At 38.1% G+C, this 23,385-nt stretch overlaps 1 protein-coding gene across 1 annotated transcript in view; it reads right to left on the bottom strand.

Annotated features, from left to right (window-relative positions):
- The window catches only part of Nrip1 (nuclear receptor interacting protein 1), a 102,006-nt gene extending 92,313 nt beyond the window's left edge, over positions 1–9,693 (bottom strand). Inside the window, exon 1 of the transcript XR_012447903.1 lies at positions 9,208–9,693. The gene's annotated coding sequence lies outside the window, so the exon portion shown is untranslated. The remainder of the gene's footprint in view (positions 1–9,207) is intronic.
- Positions 9,694–23,385: the final 13,692 nt, after the last annotated feature.

The raw sequence follows: 23,385 nt of genomic DNA, 5'->3' as shown, positions 1-23,385 counted from the left end.
ATGTTTGCAGACAGACTTGTATGTGCCAAGCACTAGGGAAGTGACAACACACCAGCTTACAGTCTACTGAAGAAACTGATACAGGACAAGTATGACTATCATAACCAGGGAGCACAAAAACCTGTGTGAGAAAAATCATGTTAAAGACTTGGGGACTGCAGTAAGCTTTAAGCTCTCTTGTTCACTGTCCCACGATAATTTGCTTCACCAAAGTCAGACATGTGGTGAGTCTGAGGCCATGTAAAGTCTGTAGTTAGGTTTCCTCTCTTCTGCTCTCTTCCTAGGGGTGTGTACTGAGAGGTGCACTAGGTTCAAGGCACGTTATCACTGGTAGTCTACACATGGTCCCTCTGTCTCATTTGTTATTTCCTCACAAGAGAATGCAGGAATTAATTCCATAATCTCTACATTATGCTCCCAAATGACCCAAAAGCTCCAAACACCACCATTGATAGTTTTAGACAATAAGCAAAGCTAACTGTGAGGGTTATGTTCACACCAGTCAACTGAAGGTGCCTGGCTCTCTGTTAAGGCTACAAATAGGAAGTTTCCCTGTTGCCTTTTAAACAGAACAAAATATATATTAAATGTAAAAAGAAAAAAAAATCTGCATGAACATACACTCACCCATACTATAAAACTTCTCTTTAACATTCTCAGCCTAGAAATTATATTCTAGTAATAGTGTTATCAAATGAATCCTCAGACTGTTCTTAAGACACAAGAATACAAGGTAGTAGCACCAAGGGGATGTAACTGGCCCCTTCTGCCTCTACTTCTCAAAGCCCCGCAGTGTTCATTACAGGCCCATTCTTGGTCTTAGCTTGGACTTTTTTTTATTGCTGAATCCACTACCAGAGGTTAGTAACTCTTCCTTCATACCTGGTCCACAAAACTTTTTTTCTGAGACTGACTTAAGAAAAATAAACAAACCACAAAAAAAGAAGTCAAGATTTGACTTACAATCCTGAGTCTAACCAGGATGACCTTCAAAATGTATTTTTTTCCTATGGGCTCAATTTCCAGCTCTGTAAAATGCATATTGATAATTGTTTTGGAAATTTTTAAGTTAACAACAAAAACAACTGTATATTATGCAATCATTTACCCAATTAACAGGGGAGAATTTGCAATATTTAGGAAAACAAAGAAACAAAAATAGAGAAAGAAGGATCAAGAGAAAAGAAAAAAGTATAATTGTGTTAAGCACTTTTTAGCATTTTATCACTATTTGATTTATAATCTGTACTGCAGGCTTTTCCATAAACACGATACCTCTATAAAGTGACTTGCTCAACAGTGGGAAGAGTGGAAAAGGTGCCTTTAAGACAAGTGTGCTTAAACGCAAAACATCAATAACTTTTTAACAAATTCTCTTCCAAACTGAAAATCTAAAGAATTTTATGAAATTTCAATTTGTTAAAGTCCAAGCAAAACAAATTCAAAATTTCAAAAAAAGGAAGACACTGATTCATATCTTATCTTTCATACCAGGAAAGCCAAGAGTAATTTTTCAGTAATAGAGTTATGCATGGCTTAGGTTTTGCCTCAATGATACCAGGCATCCAGACACTGGGAAAGAACCACCCTTATGTTTGATATCCAGTACTTTCAGTCTATTTCAGTTTTTATTAAAAGGCATGGATGGGTTAAGGAAGTAATAGAAATACATACCTGAAACTGGAAAGGTTTTTTTTTTTTTTTTTAACCACAGACTGTTCACTTTGACAGTTTCTCTTTTATTTGGCCAAAATATAATATATTCACTTAATTAAAAAAAATAGAAGAAAAAAATTCCTTTGCAGCTTTTATGTGAATCCTTTGTTTTTCCAACATTTATTCAGCAATTCAAAATCCAAAGCACATCTAGAAAATATTATTTATATGTGCATTATTACTCATCCTACATCTTTAATATAGTTTCAATTTGTACCTTTCTGTGTACAAGGGAACCACTCAGCTAGAGTGGTTTTTGGTTCAAAATTCCATAAATTTTAAATGAGGCAGGTAAAAGAGGTGGAGAGGTTTATAACTCCATTTCTCATGACCTGAACAATTAAACACATGCCTGGTGTGTACTTAAAAATACACTATGTGCCACACTCAAAACTCTCCCTCATTACCAAGGTCTACTCCCAAAATGAAGCCAACTATTATTTATCTATTTCCAACAAATTTTTTAAAATGGATTATCTGTTTCCTATTGTATTTCAGAGACTCGTTCATTATCATAGCATAGTCTTTAACAAAATTATTGTGGGTAAAGATCATGTAGCTAGTAAGGAAAAAAAAAATCATGTTAAGAACCTTAAGAGTCAAGAGTTGTAACTTTTCAACCGGTTAAACCTATGACTATGAATTTGCTACAACTGCTCCTTGAAGTGGACAAACATAATTAGCCCAGGGAACACTGGGATTAAGACCATGACAAGCTATTTTAATGAATTATATCAAGAAACATAGTTGCTTTCACTGCTTCAAGGAACACTGAGGTAATTCTGTGGTACCTTGACAAGAGCTAGCTCAGGAGGAAAAGCACTGGGACTGCTGCCTTTGAGGATTAGGTTTCTCTATGGTGAGGCACAGGCAACAGGACAGGAACTTTCAGAGAGCTAACCTGACTGTTGCAGAATCAGTTGGCAGCAACTTGCCTTCCCTGGGAGGTTAATCTTCCAGAATCCAGGCTGGGGGGGTTATACAAGATTCTGTGGCTACCAGGTGGAAAGCAAAGTTTTTTAATGAATGACTTCTGAAAACTGGCGGGTGGCTGGTATCCTTTTTAAAAGATGGCATATTCTCATAGGAAATCAAAACGTGAATGAAATTAGTTGTATGACCTCTGTAAGAAACTCTGGCATCTCTCAGATTTCTTTCTCTATATTTCTTTCTTTTTCTTTATGGAGAAAATGATATTATATGCTTCAAAGAAATTCTAAGGATTAAATGAGAAAATATGCATAAAGCAACTAGCACAATGGCAGGCACAAAATAGTTGCCCCCAAAATAGCACCTCTTTTTCTCCTCCAAACTCACCCCCCCCAAAAAAAAGACAAAAGGCAAGCAAGTAAACAACTTCTTTACATTCCAAGTTTTTATCCAATCATCTCTACTCCTTTTAAAAACCATGGGTTTAAAAATCATTACTTTACTGTCAACAACAGCATATGCTGATGTATAGTTAGAATTTCAGAATTTAGAAATCTCATCTAACACAATTATACAAATATTATTGCTCAGAGAGATAAAAAGAATTTCCTTTTATCTATAGCATCCATTGATTTAGTAGAACTTAAACTAGAAAAATAAATGTGGAATAAGAAAACACAAATACTATTTTCAATATATTTTTCAAAAATCAAATCTGGGCCTATAGGACCTTTTGTGTAAATAGCCCCTTTAGGGCAAAAACTGCAATGGTGGTTAATTCATATTGAGGATATTTCTTATTTCCCATTTGGAGTGTTTCACATGTGTTCAAACACTTCTTTTATGTGCTATACTTCCCTCTGTCCTCTCTCTTTCTCTTAATTTGTTGCTTTTCCAATGTATAAGTCTACCCCTTCACAATAAATTACTATAAACTCATAATTCAAGAATCAGAAATTTAAAGATGCTTGCTTTTCACAAACCAGTTACCATTGCTGGAACATTTCACCTCACTCAGAGTCTGGACAGATTCTTCAAGAGAAGGGCCATTGTATTCTGAGCTATAATTCTCAAATTTTGTCTCTGCCCTGTTATGTGCCAGATTCTTAACGCACTGTCATGAAATATCACAACATACTAGTACTATTCTCAATTTAAGACTGTATATAAACATAATTCCCTACCTTACTAATGCAATGCTAAATTAGCATCTGGCTTTTAATGCAGTAACATATTTAACATACTCACATGTAATGTAGAGTATAGGCAAATTCAACAATTAAAAGCATAAAACCCTAAGAACCTAGCTTAGCCACTCTATGTGATTTAACCTAAGCTTTTCTCTTAAACTCTCTAAAGCTGACCACAAGACCTTAACCTAGTACCCTCAAATACCTAGTAAGGAATATAAAGTAAAATAATCAAAGCAGACGACTAACAATATAAACTCCAAACTCCACACTTCCTAAGTTGCTCACAATCACTTACAAGAGATGAAAATTACAGGTTTGAAAACAAGGAGTAGCAATGACTATCACTAACAGGTGACTGAGAAATGACTTTCTTAATTAGAAGTCCAAGGGTGAGAGACTCCTTTCCACCAAAGCTCTGAATAAACACTACCATCAAGTCAGTCAGAGCTGTCCTGTCCCAGTGGTATCTTAAGCTGATGACTCAAACTCCTAGCAGGCTTCTAGTTTAATATTTCTTGAAACCCTGGACTTACTCATATAGAATTCAAGGTAAATAAGAACCTCTACCTTTCATCCTTAAAGATTTTTTTTTTTTTTACTAAACAACACAAAGTTAGAGAGGCAAAAATGAATTTCAATTTAGAGTTTTTATTCCCTGAAGGTGCAAGAAATTAAAATTTTTCTAGAGAGAACCATGATAGCTTACAATTTCAAACACAACTATTAACTCTGTCAAAGGAGCAATTCTTTTCCCAAGCTTCTTATCAAAACCCTCTTACACCAGTTGTATTAACTGAAAGTAAAGAAAGGAAAGGGAGAGGAGAGGGCACAGGTGAATGGGTGGTGTCACAGTCACCTTTTTAGCCAATCCAATACATGCTGGTGTCCTTTTTGAAATTACTTCATCCAAAAAACAAATCAGATGAATCATAATTGTGTAACAGATAATTATCCATTATCTTTAAGAACAATCTTGAAGATAAAACTGGCATAGTTTCTTAAAAACAATCTAAAACAACCAGATAAATACACTGGGGATCCTTTTTTCATAACCCCAAAGAGCAACTTTTTTGGGTTTTTTTCCTCCATTTTTGAGTTGCAAGCCTTTTAAATTCCTCAAATCTGCTTGTTATTATATTACTCCTAAAATTCCAGACTGAATATGTACTCCCAGAATGATTCAAGGTACTCACTGTAATAAAATCCTAATGCAATGATAAAATGTATCACATTTTTAAAAACCCATTGCTGTTCTGTTTTATGAACCTAAAGAAAACTACCATACGTTTCAAGTATACTGATCACCTATAATACCACAAGTTTTATAATGCTTTATTTTGCAGTATTTGTAGGACAGGGTGGGAATCAATTTGAATTTCAAGGTTCATGATACAAAGTATTCCTACTCATCCTGAATCTGCATTCATTATGAAAACTTAAGACTACCTTTCATATTTGTAATAAAAAGAAAGTTCTGTGGTAAGTAAACTCCAATCTTTAGAATACTACACATTCGGTATTCATCAAATTAAACATTAAATTTCATGGAAGAAAAAAATATAGATGAGCAGTTATATAATAGTTTTTGGGAAACTACTGTACAGTCACCACACCACATAAGGCTTTATTTCTCCTTGGTCACAATTTCCCCCAACTAAATAGTAAGACAATGTGCTTAAAGAAAGAATTCTTTTAGTAGCTATTTACATCAAGTCATCTCTATCAGAGATCCTATAAAAGAGTCTCCAGTTCAACACCCAAACCTCACCACTCAAACACTGTTTTTCCACATTGACAGAAATTCTTTTAAAACTCCAGACTTTAAAAATAACAGAACAAAGAAAAAGAGATCTAATATTCATTCATTTTCTTCTAACCAAAATATAACTCCTGATTCCATTCTGGTACCAAATTTTGACCCTCTGCTTTAGATACATTTAAGAGATATTCAAAAACAAAGTGTGCATATGCACAAATGAGGAACTTGTCAGTTCTATCCCTCAGACAACCACAATTTATATAATATTGCTGGCCTCATAAAAGGGAATCCATTACCATCAGCAATTCATGTCCCTGCTTCAGCATCAGATGCAAACAGGATATGGAAACAAGATCTCTCCCCTCCATTTACTTTTTGTTCATTCCACCCTCTGGTCAAAATCCTTAGCTCCACACCTTGGTCTGCTTCTTCATCTGACACTCCTGGCTTTTACTTTCTCAAATCTTAGTGACCCTACTGGTGTTATATTTCTGATTGTTGTGTTATATAACTACTACTGAATGAGTTTACTCATCCCCCAACCCTCTCCCTCAGTCTCCTGAAAAATCTACTACTTAAGAAAATAAATCTTAAACAATTTAATTCATAGATCCAAATGTATACATCCTCAAAGTCACCCTACCATATTCTGTTGAAAATTCAAATTCTTTTTTATCTTTTTTACTTCTCAGTAGTAGTAAGGATTTTTTAAAGAAAAATATTTCTCTGTTTGGAAGATATGAGCATACAGGGATTGGCTAAACAGCATATGCTTTTCCCTCAGTCATCATCCATGTAACAGTAAATTATATTTTAAAAAACAAAACCCACACCTGATTGTGTATCAATAACCTGAAAGGGCAGATTGAGAAAGTACAAGAATGAAACAACTTCACCCAAGCTACAAACTAAGGCAGTTTTCATGGAAGAGAAGAAATCATCTGAAGATGTACAAGCTGTTTATTTTAGAGAAGGGAGAGGAAAATGGGAGTGAGACAAACTATTCCGCTTTTTATTAATCTGCACTTTAAAAACTGTAGGGGATCTAAACTTTGAAAAGCAAAACTGACCCTTAACACAGTTTAAAGTAAACAATTTTTTCTTGATAAAAATTAGATGTTTTAAGTGTATTTTTAGCAGAATTATTTTTAACTTTATACACTGAACTGTTATTGCTTTTCCAGAACACTTAAAACAAGTTGCTTATAATCTTTAAGTTTTAAAATTAAAAATCTAATTCCTTTAATCTCATACATCCTACAGCACTCTGATTTACAATCACTTCTACATCAAGTCTTGTAGTGATGGGGTGCAAAGGAATCTGTGCAATTAATAATAACCTTCTTTCCTTGAATCTTTCTAAAGGGCCAAGGATCTCCTTATCTTCCTATCTGTCCCATTAGATTGACATATTTTGCCTCATTTGTCACCTTCTATAGAATTCTGCTTTCAGATATGAGTTAATTCATTTTTAGTTGTCCTCAATGTTCTAAAATCGTGATGTCTGACAGAATTAATACAGTGCTCCAGTTCTCTCTGTTCAACTGATATTTAATTAAAGATCTTGGAGGCCATCTTTCTCTCAGGCTACTCTGGTTAAAGGAGGAACATTACTTCCTCCTTGGACAATGTGATAAGCCACATGGCTGCAAAGCTGCCTCCTAAAGTCTCCAGTTTAACAGACGCTTTACTACAGACTGCTTTACTACATAAAAACTAGCTACCAAACAGATTACCACTTTATTCCACATTGATTTTACTCTCACCTATCTCAACAACTCTACTATTGCATACATTCTCTCTAACCTTTTCAGTTTCCAAAATTTTTGTAGGTGTAATGCTGTTCTGTATTTTTATCATGGCTTTTGTTTCCCCCTGGACTTCAAAACACCTTTGTAAGATTTCTTAAATCTTTGATAACGCAAAAAATCTCCTAGCAGTCAAAGCTATCTTGGAGCACAAGATGAAAACTCTGTTTTAAATTCTTTGGAATTAATATCTTTTGGAGAATAGCCCACTCAACTTGATATGTCATAATTTTCTATTCCTAAAGGTAGCCCGGATAATTTAAATTGGCACTTGCTGTTTATTACTAAAATCATTGTTCTCTTGGATGGCCTTTGGAAAGCTCGCACTTCTTAATCATTTTTTGACTATATTGGAACCACAAGAGACATGTCAAATTAAGCAAACTTCAGGAACAATAAACTAACAAACCGACTCTAGGTGGTGGTATAGGTTATTTTTTATCACAATGTTTTGCTCTCAAATCTGCAAGAGTCAGAAGAGCCTTAGCTCTTCCTCTTCCACACACATTTCTTATTGCAAACTTACAATGTTTGAGTATGTTTAAATTATGAAAATCCAAGTTCTATCGTTTGAAGATGTACGTAAGAAGTAGTTCTAAGTTAAATTTTTCCCATAGGCATTAAACCCGATTTTCACCTACTTCAAAGACAGTGTAAAGGAACTAATTTGTGTAAAGTAACAATGGAAAAGTACTTTTAAAAAAATATATGCTTTCTCCAATTCCTAGGCCACTTTTAAAGGTAAAGTTTGGAAAGAAGTCTTTCCCCACTAGGGTATGAAACAGCCGAGAGCAATCAACCCTACAGCCTTCAGGGTAGTACTTGCTGCATTGATTGACTCTTCTCCTTTGTCTCTAGGAACTTAAACCAGGCAGAGAAAGTTACTACTGGTGATGAAGCCACTGCTCCCTGAACTAGTCAAATCCTATTCACATTACCAAACTGTTGGACAAAACCAGAACCACTTACTTGGAAGTTGAAAAACATTTCAACATACAGCAAGCAACAACCTATACTTAGGGGCCAGGCAGTTGAAGCACCATTTGTTTAAAAAGTAGTGATTTCACTGTCTCTTCAACAAAGGTAGCAAACTGATGATTAAACATTGAATAATCACATCTGGAAGATGCCACCCACTTACTAAACCTATGATTCACTAATAAGCAGGTTCGATGCAATTCATAACTTTAAAGAATGAATTACTAAAGCCCCTTGCTTCACAAATCCCCCAAGAAATATAAAGAATATTCATCCACCGCATGTGTTTACATATATATGTACATACATATACATGAAAACAGTTTACTCTGGGCACCAATAAGATGGTCTCACTGCCTCTAAGAAGACTACTTCCCTTCACAATGTCACACACACTTCATCATTTACATTACCAAACTCCAACTCAGTTCCGCCGAGTTGAAAGTTCTTGCACCTAGGAACGTCTGAACTTCTCCCAAAATAAAATGTCCTACTAAAACAGTAAAAGTACTTATCGTTCTGGTCTTATTTAACTACCTTCAGAACCCAAATTACTAACATGATAGAAGGCAGAAACTCCTGGAATGCTTCAGAGATCAACATGTGTCAGACTCCCAGCCTATCAGCCTCTAAAACACAGTTGATTCCTTTGTTCCTTCAGAGTCAACACCAACTCCTAATTAAAATTTGGAAACCACTTTGGAAAGAATGGGAGGGTCTGTAGAATATTTTCACAGAAACCCTTCCTAAAATAACACTATTCCATAGTAGTACAGACAGCAAAGAGAAAAAAGTAGCCTCCCAGGACTTCCACCCGGCTCACCCTAAATGTGAGCCCCAATTTCTGGCGCAGGAGTAAAACTATGGTGAGGCCTCGGGTCCTAGGGGCCTCGCCCTCAGGAGGCGACGAGCAAGTGCCGGCAGGCCTGGCCTGGGACTGTGAGCTGTGTCCCTTTTCCTGCCCACTCTTCCAGGCCGGGAATTGGGCGAGCCCAGGGCAGGGAGGCACCCGGGCGAAAGGCAGGGAGCTGCGCCTGGCGCCACCCAGGACACCGCTGGGCAGCAGGACCGACAGGCGCGCGGCGCGCCAGGAAAACTCGGGACCACGGGGCAGCCGAGCGGGGAGCGACCCCAGCCCGCGGGCCAGCCACGCGCGTCGGCGCCAGCGCAGGGCTCGCAAGGCGAACGCCCCTCGGTCCAGGACTGGTACGGACTGGCGGGCGAGCCCCGGCTAACTCCACAACTTGCCAGCCCTGCTGCCCCCCGCCCCCAACCGAGTTCTCGAGGAGATTCGTCCCTGCTGCCGTGTCCGTGTCCGTGTCCGCCCCCCTCGCGGACCACGCTGCCCCAGCCGCCCCGACGCCCCCGCGGCCCTGCCGGCCATCGCCAGCGCCGCCGCGGGCCGCGCTCCAGGCCGTTTCCGGCGGCCGCTCCTCGGAGCCCCTGGGCCGCGATCGCCACTCACCCGAGGCCGCCGGGCTCCAACCTCCGGCTCCGTCAGGCTCCCTGCACCAAGGCGCCCGCTGCCTCGTCCTAGCCCGGCACCCCGGCCACAGCGCTTCCCTCCGACCGGCCGCGCTACCGAGCGCAGTGGCGGACGCGAGGCCACGGGCGGGTGCGCGCGGGCGGGCGGGCTGGCGGGCGTGGGGCCGGGTCGTCCCTCCGCCTCACCGCCTCCTCCTCCTCCTCGTCGTCCTCGTCCTCCTCCTCCTTGTCGTCCTCCTCCTCCTCCTTTTTCTCCTCCTCCTCCTCCTTCTCTGCCGCCGCCGCCGCCGCCTCCCGAGTTCGGGGCTCTGCTGCAATGTCTGCGAGGCTGACTTTGAGCGCCTCGCTCGCCGCGCGCCCGCCCGCCCGCAGCAGCGCTCCTCCCTCCGCCGCCGAGTCCGCCGCGGCCCAGTCCCTCCCCTCGCCGCTCCACGCCATTCAGCTCTTCAGCCAAGTTTCTTAACCCTTTTTTTCCCCTCCCTCCCATTGTCACCCGGGCGGGAGGCAAACGCTCGGGTCCCAGGCGCTCGCGGGAGCCGGGCAGCCTTTTGGGTTTTTTTGTCTTCCTCCTTGCCCGTCCTGCGGGTGGCCCAGCGGGGGCTCCAGGGCCCAGAAGTGGCCAGAGGGCCGCGTGGGCTAGGAATGGTGGGTGCTCGGCACACCCCAGCCGTCCCCTTTGGCTCCCGGCTCTGTCCAGCCGCCTGGACAGCTCCTCCCCGGTGGCCGGGAGATCCTTCTTGTTACCCGGGCCAAAAAGGCACGCGTTTGGGACACAACATAGGGATCGAGGTGTCCTTTTCGCCCCGGGGTCCCCGCCAGGGTGCTTGGCGCCTTGAGTGTCTCCCTTCTCCCATTTTCACCGCACAACACGCGTTTTCTTGGCTCCCTTTCAGCCACCCCCAATTTCCATTTTGTAATCTATGTCCTGCTTTTAATCTTGGGGGGCACGGGCACTGTAACTCTAGGTCACTTTGACCCGACGCCCAGCACTTGGCAGTAATAAATGTGCAGAGACTCGGAGAGGAAAACTAGGAAGGAGACCTGAGGAGTGCCCGCTCACTCCCTGGACGGACGTGAACCCAGGAGCAGGGTTTGTCTTCTGCTGCTTTGTCACTGCGAAGTCTCCAGCGGAGTCTGCTAGCCAATCTGCACCATCCCCAGGAAGAATCTGACCCGACAAGACAAGGCACAAGGAACAGGGTTGGGCACTTCTTCAGCAGCATTCTTCGGTTCAAGTCTCCGAATAAATAACAATTACATCAGGCGGCCAGCCTGAGCGGCAGCGCTGTGAAACCTCTCGGTTTCCTGCAGCCTAGACTTGATGAACCCGCCTCTAAACTGGGGGGAGGAGGGGGGGTCAGATTGGTGAAGCGAGAAAGTGGAGGGAGGAGAGGGTCATACGAAACCATCATTTCCCCCTTCTTGTATTTGCTGCTTTAAAAATCGTATCCTCAACAGTCCCCAAACATCTAACTAGAACCATTAACGCCCCCTCAACACCTCCCTAGATGTCAGGTTTCTTTCTGACTCTGCCATCTAGCATTTGGTAACTCGCCATGAAAGGGGAAAAAAAAAAGTCAGGGGAAATGAGTGCTATTGTTGCTGAAATTGATTTTGCTTGACACAAAAATGCTAAAGCACAGTTTAGTCTTACCTTAAATTCTGAAATGTCATGTCTGTGTTAATGCACTTACTAGATAAGACAAATGAGTGTATGGGACACTCCATTCTCACAGGTAGAGTTTCCTTGCTTCAACAATTTGATAGCATTTGGAAACAAAGTTGCTAGTGCACTTCAAAACAAAAATTAGCCAAGTCATAAAACTATTCTATGTCTGTTATGTAATGTGCTTTCAAAATGCAATTTAACCTTTAAAAATATGAATGAGTTCTGGAACACCTTCTCAATCTTGAAAGTGAAAGCAATTTTTCAAATTAATTTTTAATAAATCAAGCTCCTAGCACAGTGTTGGATACATGTTAGGAATATTTTTGCTTAATGGCGATAGCACATTTTAAAACACTTGTATCACCCTACTGATTCGAATGCTGTGCAATCTGTTACCATCTAATGTAGTTTAAACCTCATATAATACCTTATTATTTGCTTATCCCACAGTGCAAAATCTCTTATGGCAAATCAGTAAAAAGCTGTTGTTCTATGGTGTATCATTTATACAGGATTGATACAAAGCAAATATTTCCAATTTAAATGATGATCAGTGTAATTGGAGCTTGGCCCTTTAAGGACAAACTCTTTAAAAAAACCTGTTTTTAACAGTTATACAAAGATTTTCTAAAACATAATCGTTTCCATTTTCTCAAGCAGTTTATTGGACTTTGGTTGGTTTTTTTTTTTTTTGACAATTCAGTACCACTTTTATTAAAAGTAATTATTGTATAGGTTGTAGTGGACTCAAGACATACTTTGAGTCAGGCATAGTAATCCCAGCACTCACAAGGTGGGGGGAGAGCGGGGGAGGCAGAAAGAGTGCAAATTTGAGGCCAGCCTGTGCTGTTTAGCAAGTTCACCACCTGAGCTACATAGCAAGACCCTGTTTCAAAAAACAGAGATTAGAGATGTAGCTCAGTGGTAAAGGTCTTGGGTTTAATCCTTGGCATCTTGAAAAAAAATAATAATTTCTCTCAGCATGTTCCCTAGGTGTTGGGAATGCTCCCAAGAGGCATACAAGCCATCAGTTGCTGCCCAGAAGGCTGCCCTGACTGCGATTATCTCTACCTTCTGTAGTTTCTCTCTCTCTGCCTGGACTCCTAATATGTTGTCCTTTCTCTGTTACCACCACTGTCGCCGCTAACATTTCCTTACTCATCCGATTGCCGGCTTCTAGTCTGGTGCAGACTAAGAATCCAGATAGCCTCACTTGTCACAATTCTGGCTAAAGTAAAACTAACAGATTCCACGTAAGAGAATGATGTGCTCACCAAGGAATAAGGCACATGCACCTTAGTGTATTGACTGGGACAGATATTTGGACTACTCTAACATTGCTTTAAAAAGCATTCTTCTTGCTTCTTAAGCAGGTTTTGGATCACTGAGATTGTCCAACAAGCCAAATATTAGCCCTGCCTTCCAACATCAGTGTTAGAAATTCACTGCCATATGTTAAATGACTTACCAAAGCTGCTCACTTCTTACTAATTTATCTTCTCAACCCCATAAAAACACAATTATTAAAATCCTGAACTCTTTTTGATGGTGGGTTAGTGTTAAGTAAATGGTACACCTCTTGTAGAATTCATTTTAAATTAATGATGCTAATGGTGTGGAGACTGTTGTTCTCTGTTTAAAATAAACAAAAAAACCCCAATACCCAAATTTCCAGGATAAGAGGGTCATTGCAAGGACACTGGAACATATAATTAATATAAGAATGCCTATACAGTAATTTGTATTTTGAAGCCAACTCTCATTGGGCTGTTTGAAATGTGAAAAGATGACATTCAGTCATGATAAGGTCATGACTCTGTATGGTCTAATGCTGCCAGTATAGGCTCAATAGTCCTATCTGCTACAAAGCCTGAGAAAGATATGTTTTTGATGCATTCTCTAAATCTTTCATGTACAACACTTTCCAAACCATTTTGTGACCCAGTATTTACTCATTGGTTTCCCACTGTAGAATGCAAGTAGTATAGGCACAGAGCCCATATCCCGCTTGGTCACATTTGGATACCTTCAACCACCTACTCTTGTGCAAACAGTAGGCATTCAGTAGATTGTGGTCATAGCCCAAGGACAGATCATTTTATTTTCTGTTTGGGGTATGAGTATGAGATGAGGGGGTTCGGACAACATTTTACAAAGAAAGTAATACTTCAGCTGGGTATTAACAAGTAGGAAGAATTTGCCAGGTAGAAAAACAAGAAAGGGTTTCACAGACTGTTTAACAGTAAAGAGGTGTAAGAAAATTTAAAATATGCATTGAGAAGTATTGAACCCCTATTATGCACTATAGGTGGAACTATGAAGAGATGTGTATATCTGATCATATGCAAATGGAGCCCCAGTACAGTTATGTTGTTAGTTAGCCTCTTGAGTAGTACTGTTTAGTAAAAAATATGACATGAATCACAAATGTGAGCTACATGTGTGAATCTGAAATTTCTAGCAGCCACGTTTACAAAGTACAAAGAAATAGGTAGTGCTAATTAGAATAGTGCACTTTAATTAGCTCAGTCTATCCAAAATATCTCAATGTGTGCACCTCATAAAAATAATTAGATATCTTATGACTTTTTATTCTTTTGAAGAGTAAGTCTTCAAAATCTAGTGTCCTTCACACAGCACATCTTAATTTGGACTAACACTCAAATACTCAGCAACCATATGTAGAACAGCTCTAGACAATGTAGAGAATATATGAAACCTTTAATGGTATAGTTAGAGAAATTTTTCTTAAAATGAAAATCTAAATATTGTAAAGTTTAACATTTTATTTGTGTTGATTACTGGTGTTTAACTTTACTGTCTCATAAAGCCCACTTTCGTATGGCTAGGCTTTTATACCAATTAGAGAATCAGCAAAGATTACATTTTATGTACTGTGTCTTCATTAACCATACTGTAGTTACAACTACAGTATCTATTAACTCTGGTGGTGGACTGTAAATATAAAGTGTCTTTATGGCAGAAATAAAACACTATAAATTTTGGGTTGAATAAGCTTAAAAAAAGTCTTCCCTAGAACATGAAACTACATCTATGCTGGTCACTGTCAAACATCTTCCTAGCTATAGAAGCCCAGGGAATTGCTTTTTAATTCTTCCATGCCCTCTTACGTGTGGACTTCAAAATCCATTCCAGCTTTCATTTGGGGCAGTCACCTATCCCAAGCCATAGTAGTAAGGATATGTGGCAGCTCCCTGAGTACTGAGATCTAAAGAACTAAAATGAAGACATTTAGACACCCTGGCTGCAGGTTAGTGTGTAGTTTTCCCTAATGGGATTGGAGTTCTTTTACTTTCAGTGGAACTTGAGTGCCAAGAGCTGGCAAAACGAGGGCACTCAATTTCTACACTAAAAGGAATTCTGAAAATTGGATCTCAAAAAAAGAGAAAAGTCTAAAAATGATTGTGTCATGGAGCTGAAAGTGTGCAAGAAAAAGGCAGATGCCTCAGTGAAACACAAATGTGGATGACAGCTTGTCATTCCTTCTCAAAACAAGAAAATACTTAGAATATTTAATGGGTCCAGAAAGCCAAAGCATCCCAATGAAGCGCAGAAAATCTGTCAGTTTGGATGTTATATTAGTTTAATATTCCTAAACAATTGAAAGTAATATTACACAAACCTTATCCTTCTATGTAGAAATGGGTCATGTAGCTCTCATTAAAATCTTATTATAAATCAGCACTCATCAAAATCTTGTTATAAATAAGCACAAAAAAAATCTTTTCAGGATTTCATGTACCATGACTTCATATTATGAATCCATTCACTAAAAACATGATCATAAGTTTTGGAAATGTATTCAGATAGTCTTCAAATAAAATAAAGGAACTGACCATTTTTCCAAATTATTCAGGATTCTGCTAGGAAGAAAACATGATATGTATGTTTATATATATGTTTACTATTTGTGCAATTGTTTGATTCTCCAAAGAAATAGAAATAGGTAGTGACATATCTGTTTCAGATTTGTTTAGGTTAAGAAACATAAAAATATTATAGTTTACCTTTTCACGAGGCCAAACCATATGCATGTATATACATTCTTGAGCACACACACACTCACACATACACCCCTAAGATTTCACTCATTTCAATGAGAAAAAAATAGTGTTTTCAATAAGTGATTCTGTGATAAGTGGATATATACATGCAAAAGAACTAAAAATCGGAGCCCTTTTTCACACCATATACAAAAACTAACTCAAAATGGATCAGAGACCTAAATGTAAGAACTAAACTAGAGCTCTTGGAAGAAAATATAGCAGTAAATCCTCATGGCCTCGGCTAGACAAAAACTTCTGTGATATGAAACCAAAAGTGTAAGTGGCAAAATAAAAAATGGTTATATTAAGAACAAACAAAATATTTTGTGCCTCAATGGATATCATCAAGAATGATTAAGAAGGTAAATTTATGTACAATATATTTGATACATTGTAAGAACCTGTGTAAATTCCACAATGTACCCCCACCCAGCACAACAATAAAAGGAGAAAAAGAATATGAAGACAACCCACAGAATAGGAGAAAATATTTGCAAATCATCTATCCGATAATAGATTTGTATCTAGAATATATAAAGAACACTTATAATTCATTAATAAATAGACAAACACCCAATTTTTAAAAAATGAGCAAAGTAGGCATTTTCTAAAGAATATACACATTAATCACATGAGGAAAATGTTCTGTTAGTCATCTGGAAAATACAAAACAAAACCCACAATGTGATTCCTCTTCAAACTAAGTAGGAATGGCTATGATGATGATGATGATAATATATAAAAAAAATTAGTGAGAATTTAGAGTAATTGGAATCCCCATTGTTGTTCCTTGTTGCTGCATAATAAATCACCTCAAAACCAGTGGATCAAAACCAGAATACTTATTATCTCAAAGATTCTGGGAGCAAAGCATGCAGGAACAGCCTAGCCTGATAGTGCTGACACAATCGGTCTCCTGTGATTGCAACAAGAATGCCAGCAGAACTATAGACATCTGAACATTTGCCAGGGTATGGAGGATCAAATTTTAAGACACCTCCCTCTCATGATTGTTGACAAGAATCCTCAATCCTCATCACATGGGTGTCTCCACAGGTTGCTTGAGCAACCTCATGACGACAGGGCAGTTAATTTCCACTAAAGCAAGCTATCCAAGAAGAGCAATGGTGAAGTCACAGTGTGCTTTGTGACCTGGTCTCCTAATTCACACACCATTACTTTCATTTTATTCTAATCGGAAGTGAGTCACTAGATTTGTTCCACATTCAAAGTAAAAGTCATCTTAACAGCAGGAATATCAAATATTTGTGAATATATTTTAAAAACACTACAGTAGGCCATGGTTGACCTCTTTGGTTTCCCAAACATGCATGACCTTGATTTCATACATGGAACAGGTTCGCCTCCTCCCCCAAGTAAAAACGATCTAAGTCTCTTCCTAATTTAGTATCAAATCTACTGCCCAAGATTTCCGAGTGATGTGTAGCTGTCTCCAAGATCCCAAATTAGGGCTTCTTGTAGGCTGGCAACCAATAAACTAAAGACATGTTTTCTGCTACCAGTGCATTTACGTCTTCAATGGTGGAGAAGGGGGAAGGAAAGAATAATTGCACGTATCTGTTTATTTGAAAAAAGAAAAATTAGTCAGCTTTCAGTAATAATTATCAAAATCTATTAAGCAAAAATAGCAAAGATTCCCTGCCCTTGGTTAATCAACCTGGTAGCCCTTGATTCTTTCAATGGTCTCTCTCTCTCTCTCTCTCTCTCTCTCTCTCTCTCTCTCTCTTTCTCTCTCTTTGTCTCTCCTCTCTCCCTCTTTTTCTTCTTTTTTTCCTTTTTTTTTTTTTTGCCTTTCCTTCTGTCATTACTGGACCTGCCCCTGGGAAGGTCATACTTGATAAATTTACTCAGTAAATATGTGAGATAGGTACAGAGAAGGATAATCTTGGAGACCTAGTGGATTTTGCAATATTGTAACACAGGTTTAAGTTTTAATGACTACAAACTGTTGCAGACAAAGTTTGGGATGTCTTTGGGCAGTCAACTCCTTTAAACATGTAGCAAGCTTGATTTGTTTCCATTCCATTCCATGTGCAAGTTACCAGTCAAAAGTCTTGCCAGACATGGTTCTCAAGGCTGCAGATTCTCAGTTTTTATTTAGTAGGCTCTGTACTCTGCCCATCCTTCTGGTCCTTAAATTAATGGTGGCTACCTTGAGATCATTTGAAATAATAGGCTTAGGTGGTGAGGCAATACAATTTATCACCTCTTGCCAGCAATATCACTGCTGCTTTATGACAAGGCAAGAGTCTTACCTCCTGCTAAGCCTGCAGTTTCATGGTCATAGCTTAAAAGTTCTTCAGTTTTAGGTACAGAGAAGATAACTGTTAACACTGCAAGGCCCAAATTGCTAGATTCTCCATCAGAGCAGTTAGCAGGCACAGGCAGAGAATGCCTTCCTTAGCAAATCTTTGCTTTCTTTTGCCTCTGCTTCCAGAATATTTGGTTCTAGTTGGAGTCCATCTAACTCATAAAATTTTGCTGAAAGCAGCAAATATGAACTAATTTTGTGAATTTTTTCTCTGTATTTCCCTTAACATTATAGGCTCAACAAACAATCTGGTTTTCAAGGTAAGCAAGCAAAAGACTAACCAAATATTTTACTACCTACCACATTAAAAGTGGACTTTCGTCTTATACTGCCAACTGATTCCACTAAGTCAAGGGTGTTAATACCCTGCAGCATCCCTTTTCTGGTACCAGTTTCTACATTGGCCATGGCTCTTGGTTGCAAAAAAAACCCACAAAATTCAGTCTTCCTAGTTTAAGCAGAAGTAGGTTTATAACAACATCACAGACAGTTATCTAACTTCTGCTGGTACTCAGGAACCAGGCTTGGTGATACATAGGGAAATGTGTAGCTATGAAAGGGACACTGAGTAGAAACTCTACACTTATATGGCACTTAGAACTAATTGTGTTATTTGGCTTTCTAGCTCTGATACAATCAACTTAAAGGAGTGAAAATTTAGTTTGGCTCGTGGTTTCAGAAGTTCCAGTTCATGGTTGCTTAGCCCCATCACTGTGAGCCTATGGTGAGGTAAAACATCATGGCAGAAGTATGTTATGAAGCAAAGCTGTACACCTCACAGTGGCCTGGAAGGAGAAAGAGAGAGAGAGAGAGAGAGAGAGAAGAAAGAAAGAGAGAAAGATATAAGGAGGGTGGGAGGGAGGGAGGGGGAGAGAGAGAGAGGAGAGAAATGGTCTAGGGTCTTAATATACTTTTTATGGGCACAACCCCAATGACCTAATTTCTCCAAGTAAGTCCTACCTCCAAAAGTAACCACCACCCCAGTTGCACCACCAGCTGGGAAGCAAGCCTTCAATAGATGAGACTTTAGGGGACAGTCCAGCTCCACTAAAACTATGGAACCAAACAATTCAACCACCTTAGTTGTCCAATTATTCTGCCTCACAAAGTTTATATCCATCTTCCATGCATTATTTAGGTGCATCTGGTTGATGGAAATCAGGATCCAGGCAAAATCTTAGTTTCATTTCAGCCTGAGAAATATATGTAATAGCTTCCCAGTCAGAAAAGTATACGGAGAAGTTTCTAAAGTGTTGTTTGGGGCATTATTCTGTAGTATCTGCCACTGTGGGCAAAGTTTTTTTCTGAGTTTTAATTGTATTTTAACTAACATACTAAAATTTGAAGAAAATCATGACAATATATACAGTAAAATTAGTAAATAGCATGAGTTAAGCGAAATTGCTATCTTCCCATTTTCTCCAGGGTTATTTTTATTGTGTTGTTGCTATTGCAGTTTATCTAGTCTAGTTTTCTCTCTTAAAGCCACTAATAACATTCCAAAAACTTTTTTTATATATTTTACTTTTCAGATGCATCAATAACTGCTACTTTTACTTATCCCCACACTTTTCTGTTCTAATAGGTGGCATTCTTTTTTTCCAAGCTCTTCCCTAGAGGAAACATAGGAGGAGAACTTGGTGTGGGGTCATAATGGAGCTGGTATGAATGCCTGAGGACCAGGATTGCCTGAGAGAAAAATCCAAAGCTATGTATCTGGTAGAAAGAGCAAGACAAACTTTCTGAAGCACAGAAAGTAGTTTAGATTGTAAAGTGAGCATAACTAACTCATCCATTTATAGTTCTTTGCATTTCAGTGCTTAGAAAGTAGCTAACCACTGTCAACCAGTATACAAATTGTTGATCTTGTCAGAATACAAAAAAAAAAAAATGTACTTAACTCTCTGAGAGGGCTCCGTTGATTGTAAGTGATATCTTTGTTAATTAACCTATAAAAGGGAATTTGTCTTATCATTATTGGTGCCTACTAATTGTGCAAAATAATGGGTTCCATTGTGAAATTTTCATACATGTATTCAATGTGCTTTGATCATTTCTGCTTCCTCATTATCCTCGCTTGCTCCTCCCTAAAAGGAATTTCTAAGATATGAAACTCATGGAATCTAAGGATACACTGTTTAACAATCCTCAGGAGACAATAGCTCATCAGTTCTACTGCTCCAACATAATGTACCTTGGCTCGACTTACCCAGACTCTATAGGTCCAATTCTCCAGAGAAAAAATTTAATTGACTATTGGTGAGCCAATGGATTACTTCTTTTAGGGTGGTTATTCACCCTGGTCTAAATATCCATATCCAGTGAAAGGTAAGGAAAAGTTCACTTAGTACAAATAATTGACATTCAGAAGCCTGTTTGTAGGGCTGGTAAAACTAGAAGAGTAAGATGAGTGTAATAGCTAGTATTTCTAGTAGAGTCATTATCCTTTCTAACATAAATTTAGGCCTGCAGTATTGTAAAAGCATTATTAATCTTATTTGCAAACTACCTGCTTGAAAAGTAATGTTTGTGATTTTTATATACAAAATACATTAAACATATTCATTTTTCACTAGTTATTTACTAAGTGCCTAGTAAGTACTCTAGGGTACACTTTTTCAAATTCTCTTATTCCAAATGAACAAATCACAGTGAATTCTTTTGTGGCACCCACAGGAAGAAATGGCTAATATCCACTTTGATATATGTTTAAATAAAGACATAATTAAGATGGAAGTTATAGGGAAATGAAGTATCAGTTCATATTTTGGGAATTCAAGGAGTGGTTTCTTCGAGGAAAGGTTTTTAGAACAAGATCATGAATGTTGATTTTACCAGCATGTTTTGTTCTTGTGGTCATCACTGATTAACTTTTATATATTTACTATAATGTCTTGTCATCATATCATGTTTTTCAGGTGTTACTGCCCTTCCAAGGAATTTCACTGATTCCCAGTGGGCCAATATATATACCTAAAATGATATTTTATCAATAAGGAGCAGATTGAGATTCCTTCCAAGAGAAAAAAATCTATTTTCGTGATAGCCCCATGATTTGCATGCACATCAGAACTTTTCAGGTAATGGTTGATCTCCTCCTTGCTATCAAGGCTATCCTCAAACAAAGTTCGGAAAATTTCTAACTTTCCTTTAATATGGATTCATGTCTCTTTTCCAATGGACTTTTAGTGCAACATATTTTTAGGTGCTCAATTACTTCATGTAACATTGTTATTTAATGTACCATATTTCTGTAACACACCATCAATTGTTTCATGAGCTCCTAAAAGAGAGGATGGCAACCAATTAAACAAACAAAGGTGTAATGATTTCTTGTCACATACAATTCTAATTTTTTGGAAGAGCTCTTTAAATTTACTTATACTGAGATTTTAAATCTTGTATCATTCCTATGTACAAATAAAAGGACAACATAAGTGAAATACATTTTTAAAGATATTTCTAAAACATTTTGATAATGAGTCTGTCTCCCAAGAACTATTTTTTGATTTAGTCATAGATGTTTGCTTTGCCTTAAACATAATTTAATTCTTTGTGCCATTAAAATGCTGGTATTGATACAGCATTTCTTAAGAGTGCTGTACTAAAATGTCTAGGGTTTTTTTTCTTTTCTAAGCTGCTGAACAAGATCATGAATGGTGATCAGTTCATGATTGCTTCACCTCATTATTTTGGGCATGTTTTGATGTAGCTGCATGGCCAAAAGACACCTACAAACAGTGAGGACAAGACACATTCCCACTCAGCGATGTTAAAATGGTCAATAAATGCATTGTAACATAGAATCAAACATGGACATGTGATATTATTTGATAACTTCCAAAGTGATATTGCATACATTGTATCTCTTTAGTCTTGTCACAATAATGTAGGATAAGTCAGATAGGTGTTGATTCTCATTTTATAAATTAAGTACTTGATATTCCCAAATGAAGTAACTTGACCCAATGACACAAAGCTACTGAACAGAAGTCATATTGTCCTTGGTAGTATTGGAGGAGCATTTTACTCATAATTTGAGCCTCTTTCCACCAACTCATAGTATTTTTCATCATATTTATTAGATATTTACAGACCTCCACCATAATTCAAAATCAAGTAATAGTCATCCTTTCCGAATTTGCAGGAGAAAAAAAAATCAGCTATTGGATAGCTTTCTAGGTCTAATTTTTAAATTCTCATTTTTAAAGTCCAAGTTTATGCTACCATTTGATGAAACTAGAATCTCATTCCAGATAGTATCGAATTGACAAGCAACATATAGTGATTTTCAATTTAATACAGCTACATTTCAGGATGCTTCAGTTCTTCAGCAAATATAAAAACCCTTGATTTTATTCATCCTTCGTAAAGCCCTCTTTCTTCTAGGTTCACAGATATACCAAAGGCTCAGATGCACTAATCCTTAATAATAAATTGGCAAGTTATTTTTTTAAGAGTCCACATTAAGAGTCCTTTTAAAATTCATGATGAGTGAATTGAAAAGTGAGAATTTAAGATACTCCATAAGACAATGAAGGGGTTATTTTTTACTAGCCAGAATTTTCCCAATCTCTTTAATTACGTAATATGAACAAAACATTCTAATTTCAAGATATTCCTACCTGTGGTCAACACTTTTCCCAGCCCTTTTTTGGGAGAAGTTGCTCAATCCTGCATCAAAGAACCAAATTTATAGCTTTTTCTACCTTGGAACTGATGCACTTAATTAATCTATCCAGGAAGCCAAGGCAGACATTCATTTCTTGAACACATTGTATGTTTAAAGCATGTATAATTTAATCCTATTTGAATGATGCATGAAAGAGAATTGACATAAAATAACAAGAAACCTCTGTAGTGAACTGAGCTATGTAATTTGGGCATAAGCATTCTTAATATCACCTTTAACAGAATTTGAAATGGATTTGATGGTGGGAGAAATTTTAGTATAGATTTTGAAAACTATCACATTGCATCTGCTACTTTCTCCATTTTGATGAAAACATGCTCATAGGGAAAATAGTGGCTTGTCTGTTAAGTTAAACACTAATGAAATGTTTGCTAAAATAATCTCTTTAGTTTGGACAACATTTGACAATAAAGTGCACTCAGTGGATCATTTGCATTTTGAGCCTTCAGAGTTAACTGAGCATGGCTAGGTCTAATATGGTAACGGGCTCTTTGTTGAAACCTGGGCATATGCATTTCTCATGCTCTTTTGTGCTCTACTCTGGTGAAGAGAGATAAGAAACATTATTATGATGGCATTAAAGGCTTCTCATTGACATATCTAAATACCACAAGCTTGAACTGTCTCAAGTCATCATGTCCTGTTTCTATATATCTTCTGGATCAAAGGTACCATGATTATAAGGCTCAGGTGAGTAATGAGGATTAGCAATATTAATCGAGTCATCCAAATAAAAATTGGTAATTAGTGTTCAA

This window comes from Castor canadensis, chromosome 5 (genome assembly GCF_047511655.1).
Source record: "Castor canadensis chromosome 5, mCasCan1.hap1v2, whole genome shotgun sequence".
NCBI lineage: Eukaryota > Metazoa > Chordata > Mammalia > Rodentia > Castoridae > Castor > Castor canadensis.
The sequence above is the reverse complement of the archived record's forward strand: the minus strand, read 5'-3'. Positions and strand labels throughout refer to the sequence as shown.